At 37.8% G+C, this 7,248-nt stretch overlaps 1 pseudogene; it reads right to left on the reverse strand.

Annotated features, from left to right (window-relative positions):
- Positions 1-2,503: 2,503 nt before the first annotated feature.
- On the reverse strand, positions 2,504-2,848 carry LOC110304174 (annotated as a pseudogene).
- Positions 2,849-7,248: the final 4,400 nt, after the last annotated feature.

Consider the following 7,248-nt stretch of genomic DNA (forward strand, 5'->3'; position numbering starts at 1 on the left):
AAAAAAAAAAAAAAAAAGAAAAGAAATAGCGTGCACACACATGCTCCATATTATATACAATATATTTTGGGGGGAGGGGTGTTTTTGAGACAGGGTTTCTCTGTATAGCCCTGGCTGTCCTGGAACTCACTTTGTAGACCAGGCTGGCCTCGAACTCAGAAATCCACCAACCTCTGCCTCCCGAGTGCTTACACAATATATTTTAAACAATGTAATAAACCACTCTCATTTCTACAATTGGTTACTTGGTCGTGTTTATGATGTCTCCCCTGACACCATTAATTATTCACACACAACAGTGTACATTATTTCTTTTGCCCTGAAAAAAAAATGCTTGTACCTGCCTGTTGGTGAAATCATCCTTTATTCTTGAGTTCCAAACCTACCATTTTTGGCTGTCACAGAGGTGCACCATATATTTGACAATTCATCACATCCTGGAGGATGCTGCTTCAGCCTCATGTGGTATTTCTACCCAGCTGGTAGAAAAATTGAGTCATCAAAAGTTCGTCCCATCTTCCAACCACCCAATTGTTTCAGAAAGAGAGAAATATGGCAAATAGAAATAAGTCCTTCCTGCCTCTCGCGCCCATGTTGGTGTCTGTTTTTAGTAGTCCAGGCATTCTAGAATGGCTGTAGCCAAATCAACTAAGTAAGGTGAGTTCAGGTTTATGCTGTTATATCTAACTCACACCTTTATTCTTGTTCTTCATGAACATACCAAGCATTCTTAGAAATGTCTAGAGAGGGCTGATTGGCATACGTAATTTATGGTCATCATAACCATCTAATGACTCAAATTCTCGTATTCTGATGTCCCCCTTTGCTGAATAACTACATGAAACAAGTATCTTTATTTTCTACCTATTGAAGAGGTATATAGATACTGTACCATGATTTGACTGTCTCCTTTGAAGCTTAATTCCTATTGCTCACCCAATCCATAACATAGGTTGGAAGATATCTATAACCTTGGAAACATACTTTTCCAGGGTAATATAAACAATAAGAAACACTGCTTAGACAACCATCACTCAGAGATTTCCCTCTGCTATTGCTACCATAGAGCTAGGTAACTAAGCTAAGTCTAGGTAACTCACCTATTAATTGTTTGAGATTGTGTGAGAATCTTGAAGAATTTATTCTAGACCAAGCTCAATTGTTTCCTTTCTCAATCATCTAGCCATGGGCAACTCCATGTGCAGTGGAAGAAAGACCATAACATATGCCCTAATCTAATCTTGGAAGTGACACCTATCATTTGTGTCATGTTCCATTGGCTATATAGACAGAATCTAGCATACTATGTAAGAAGAGTGTACAAGGAATGAATCTTAGGAAGCAAGGAAAATTCATCTTGATCTTTAGAGACTGGTTACCAAACAAAGAGAAGGCAGGGTTGGTCCTAGACTCATTTACCCGAGTATTAATTATAAGGTATAGTAAAATAATTTAAAGCTGTGTTGAAATAACTGAGAAAGAGAGATTATAGATACAACTTAATGTTTAGCCACATGCAATAGCTGATTTGGGGAACTGTAGGCAAATATCACTGATCCTCACTGATATTTAAGCTTTGATTGTGTTCTCACTCCCTTTGACAGTCCAAACTTCCTGTCTGCATTTTCTTTGACGGGAATGGTAGCTCCTGATGATTTGCTTCTCAAGCACAATCTCTAACTTAGTCACAATACCCTGACACTGTCAGTATACTATTAACACTCTCCCAAACTTGCTCGTCTGCAAATGAAACCTCTATTCTCTACACAGAGGATTAAACCCAGTGGCTTATTTGTAATTGGCCAGTGCTTATAACTGAGTTATAGTGCTAAAACTCTATTTATTTTGATTCACTAAATTGTCTAGGTTGGTCTTCAACTTACTCTCTACACACTATCATGGATTAAGTCTCTCTTCTTTTATCCCACACAATACTGGTAACTCCATCTGAAATAATGTTTGGGACACCAGACAATGATTCAGCCAAGTCTTGCTGAAAGAAATGGTAGTAGTGGAGTAAAAAAGACAGTTGATATAGATACTTTAGATGGTAATCAGGGCAGGTTAGGATGAAGAAAAGGTAAAGTTGAAATTTTAAAGATGGGAGAGTAGTCATGCAGGTGACAGAAACAATAAAGTATAAATGGGGAACAAGGTGAGCCTTAAGGCAAATATAGATTTGGGCTGGGTTGAGTAAAAGCAGGCCACACACATGAAGTTACAACAGGACTGAGGTTGATGTAAAAGGCTGTAATTTTAAGGAATTTATTTGTATTCAATTTAGTTTGTAAGTTTTTGGCGAACATCTATAAAAACAAGCCCATAAGCTATGATGGTAAATGTAGAATAAATGAAGAAATCCAGTTGTATGCTTCTAACATTCTAACACCTTTATATTATTTTCTCTCTAATTCTTTTTTATTAATTATTTTAAAAACCCCAAAACATTGTTTCATTTCTGCCAGCAGGATGGGATGTATTTTGTTATAGGTGTGGGTACAGATCACAGAGGATGACTTGGTGGCTGGAAGAGAAAGGAGAGGGTTATATAATGCTTCTGGGAAGTCTGGAGGAAGTACTCATGGCATGCTATAGCTAAGCCACCAAAATGGTTGTGAGCCTCTTGGAAATTGAGCTGCCATCACTGTTGAGGTCCAGCTTCATCATGTAGTCAAGGACACCAAGGTCCTCCTGGTTGTTCATGAAGGTGACCAGCTCTGTGTTCATGAAAGGAAGGAACTCAGTTTCAAGAGCTGACAGCTGTTCTGTTCCCATCCTTCCCACTGTATGTTTGGAAAACAGCAATCACAGTATCTATGCATCTCTCAGTCTCTGTAGATCTGGACATTTTTGCCAAGCTGACGAAATAGCCGCACCTGAGACTGCAGCTGGTGGTGGATGGGACAGGAGTCCCCTGTAATTCTTTAAACCAGGAAATACTCCTTCCCAACTGTTTCCAAACATTTCTCATCTTTAAATGAACTATACTACTCCTTACTTTACTGAGTCTGCGGGGACACTGGACCCAGTAGTGTTCTTTTCAGGCATGAGCTAACAGGATCCTTGCTTCATGGCATGTTTTATGTTTTAAAAGTAGGGCATAAACATATTATGTGTTTATGAATTTGTTTGTCTTTGGCTTTTTAAGACAGGGTGTCTCTGTGCAGCCTTAGCTGTCCTGGAACTTTCTCTGTAGACCAGGCTGGCCTCAAACTCACAGAAATCTGCCTGATTGTGCTGCTCGTAAATGGTTTATATTGAAGTTGCTTTAAAATTTATTTAGCTAATACATAAAACATAAAATTATACATAATAATGGGGTCCTATGTAATAGTTTGATACGTGTCCATAATGGGTAATGCTCTAAACATGGCCATGAACTATATCTACAATATCGTCTCATATGAAGAAAACTTTGAAAGCCCTTCCAGTACATTATTACCTATAGTCACTCTACTATGTAATAACACACCACGATTTCTTGCATTGTGTAAATACAACTTATTACCCATTGATCAGCCATTTCCCATCCCTCCCCTTCCACTGTAAAATTCTATGATATCAACTATAAATAGCATTACATACCTTTATATTGTTAGAGTGTAAACATGCTGAGAACAGAGTGAGACACATTGTAGTGGCTATTTGTGGTTGTCAACTTGTCTATATGTGGAATGAACTACAATCCAGAATTGGAAGGCTCACCAGTGATCCTAATCTGGAGACTGGGAGATACAAGTTTCTGACCTGGATCTTGGCATGGATATCTTGAGGCATAGTGGCTATGAATTCCAGAAGATTAAGACAGAGAGACCTCTGAGTTCAAAGGTCATCTGGAATTAAAGGTGTGGTGACACACTCCTTTAATCTGGGCCACACCTCCTGCTGGAGACCTTCATTATGATATTAGAAAAAGGAAGATTTACTCTCTCTCTTTCACCTGCTTGCCTTGAGGGACTGAGCAACTGCTAGATCCTTGAACTTCCATTGACAGCTGCTGCTAACCACTGTTGGGAGTTGGACTACAGACTTTAAGTCATCAACAAACTCTTACTATATAGAGACTACCCATAAGTTCTGTGACTCTAGAGAACCCTGACTAATACACATTGTGTGGATCAGAGCATATGGACTTTAAGATGATGACTCAGATTAATTTAAAAACACTGTACAAGTGGGAGCCACATACAATCGTGTAGGTCTCAGTGTATCTAGGGCTTTGTCAGTGAGAAGTCCTATGCATACATTTCTGTTGGCATTCAACATTCTATATTGTAGTGCCCAGCACTTAGGAATGTATTCTGCAGCATGACTGCACTTTGACCTTTGTAAATTTTTTTAATATACCATATTAACTTACAGGAAATCTGTGTATCCATACCCTCAATGTGTGAAATTTACCAGTTCTGGGTTTCTCAACATTAGAATTTCTAACTTCCTATTACCTTTTATTTGGAAGACAACACACACACACACACACACACATATAGAGTATACATGCACACACACAAATTTAACTTGACTACAGGAAGCCATCAAGAATAAGATTGACAAATGTCTATACAGATAGAGGTTCAAGTTTTTTAAAATTATTTTTAAATATAATCAATCCAAGGCAGGTCCACTCTGCAGAAGCAGCAGAGCAGCTAGAACATGGTCGTACGGGCCTACATCTACACCCAGGAGGTGGGGCTGTTCCACAGCCCTCTGTGCACTGCTCTTGATAGGGGAGAGCTTGCTTCCAAGGAGTACTGACACAGGCTTAAGAAGGATCTAAGAAGGATGGAAGTATCCACACTTTGGTATTCCTTCTTCTTGAGTTTCATGTGTTTTGCAATATCTTAGGTATTATGAGTTTCTGAGTGCATATCCCAACACATAATTGTCAAAACACCAAATGAACAAAAAAAAGAAAGAATATTTAAAGCAGTTAGGGAAAAAGGTCAAGTAACATATAAAGTCACCTATCAGAATTACACCAGATTTCTTACCAGAGACTATAAAAGCAAGAAGATCCTGGGCATATGTCATACAGACCAAACAAGAACACAAATGCCAACTGAGACTACTATACCCAGCAAAAGTCTCAATTACCATAGATGAAGAAACCAAGATATTCCATGACAAAAACAAATTTACACAATATCTTTCCACAAATCCAGCATGCAAATCATAATAGATGGAAAATTTCAACACAAGGAGGGAAACTACATTCTAGAAAAAGCAAGAAAGTAATCTTCTTTCAACAAACCCAAAAGAAGATAACCACACAAACATAATTCCACCTCTAACAACAACAACAACAACAAAAAGGAGGCAACACGCACTGTTTCTTAATATCTCTTGACACCAATGCACTGAATTTGCCAATAAAAAAGACATAGACTAAAACACTGGACAAATAAACAGGACCCAGCATTTTGTTGCATGCAGGAAACACACTTCAGTGTCTAAGACAGACACTACCTCAGAGTAAAAGGCTGGAAAAAAATCTTCCAAGCAAATGGTTCTAAGAAACAAGCTTGAGTATCCGTTCTAAAATCAAATAAAATCAAATTTCAACCTAAAGTCATCAAAAAAAGATAAGGAAGGACACATCATGCTTATCAAAGGAAAAAAAATCTACCAATATGAACCTCTCAATTTTGAGCATCTATGCTCCAAATGCAAGGACATAAAAGAACATTCATAAAAGAAAGTTTACTAAAACTCAAAGCACACATTGCACCTCACACAATAATAGTAGGAAACACCCCACTCTTAGCAGTGGACATGGAAACAAAAACTCATGGAAACAAAACTAAACAGAGATGCACTGAAACTTACAGAAGTTATGAAACAAATGGATTTAAAAGATATCTATGGGACATTTCATCCTAAAACAAAACAATATACCTTCTTTTCAGCACCTCATGGTAAATTCTCCAAAATTGACTATATATAATCAGATATAAAACCGGCCTCAGTAGATACATGAAGATCCCATGCATCCTATCAGATCACCACTGACTAAGGATGTCTCCAGTAACAACAACAACAACACCCAGAAAGGCCACAAATAATGAAAGCTGGCCAATGCTCTACTCAATGATAAGTTGGTAGGGGGAAGAAATAAAGAAAGAAATTAAAGACGTTTTAGAATTTTAGTAAAAATGAAGGCACAACATACCCAAACTTATAGGACACAATGAAAGCAGTGCTAAGAGGAAAACTCATACCTCAGAGTGCCTCCAAAAAGAAACTGGAGAAAGCATACACTACCAGCTTAACAGCACACATGAAAGCTCTAGAACAAAAAGAAGCAAATACACCCAAGAGGAGTCAAAGGCAGGAAGTACTCAAACTCAGAGCTGAAATTAACCAAATAGAAACAAAAAGAACTATACAAAGAATCAATAAAACCTGGAGCTGGTTCTTTAAGAAAATCAACAAGATAGATAAACCCTTAGTGAGGCTAACAAAAGAGCACAAAGACAGTAGCCAAATTAACAAAATCAGAAATGAAAAGGGAGCTAGAGCAACAGAAACAGAGGAAATTGAAAAAAAAAAAATCAGATCCTACTACAAAAGCCTATACTTGACACAACTGGAAAATGTGAATGGAATGGACAATTTTCTAGACAGACACCAGGTACCAAAGTTAAATCAGGATCAGGTAAACCATCTTAAAAGTCCCATAACCCCTAAAGAAATAGAAGCATTCCTAAAATTTCCCAACAAAAAAATGCCCAGGAAAAGATGGGGTTAGTGCAGAATTCTATCAGACCTTCAAAGAAAACCTAATACCAATACTCTTCAAACTACTCCATAAAGTAGAAACAGAAGGAACACTACCCAATCCGTTCTATGTAACAACATGTACACTGATATCAAAACCACACAAAGGGGCTGGTGAGATGGCTCAGTAGTTAAGAGCTCCAACTGCCCTTCCAAAGGTCCTGAGTTCAAATCCCAGAAACCACATGGTGGCTCATAACCATCCGTAACGAAATCTGATGCCCTCTTCTGTAGTGTCTGAAGACAGCTGCAGTGTACTTACATATAATAAAAATAAATAAATAAATATTTGAAAAAAACATAAAGACCCAACAAAGAAAGAGAACTTCAGACCAAATTCCCTTATGAATATCAATGCAAAAATACTCAATAAAATTCTAGAAAACTGAATCCAAGAACACATAAAAATGATCATCCATCATGCTCAAGTAGGCTTCATCCCACGGATGTAGGGATGGTTCAATATATGGA

Source organism: Mus caroli, chromosome 11, assembly GCF_900094665.2.
Source record: "Mus caroli chromosome 11, CAROLI_EIJ_v1.1, whole genome shotgun sequence".
In the NCBI taxonomy this organism is placed as follows: domain Eukaryota; kingdom Metazoa; phylum Chordata; class Mammalia; order Rodentia; family Muridae; genus Mus; species Mus caroli.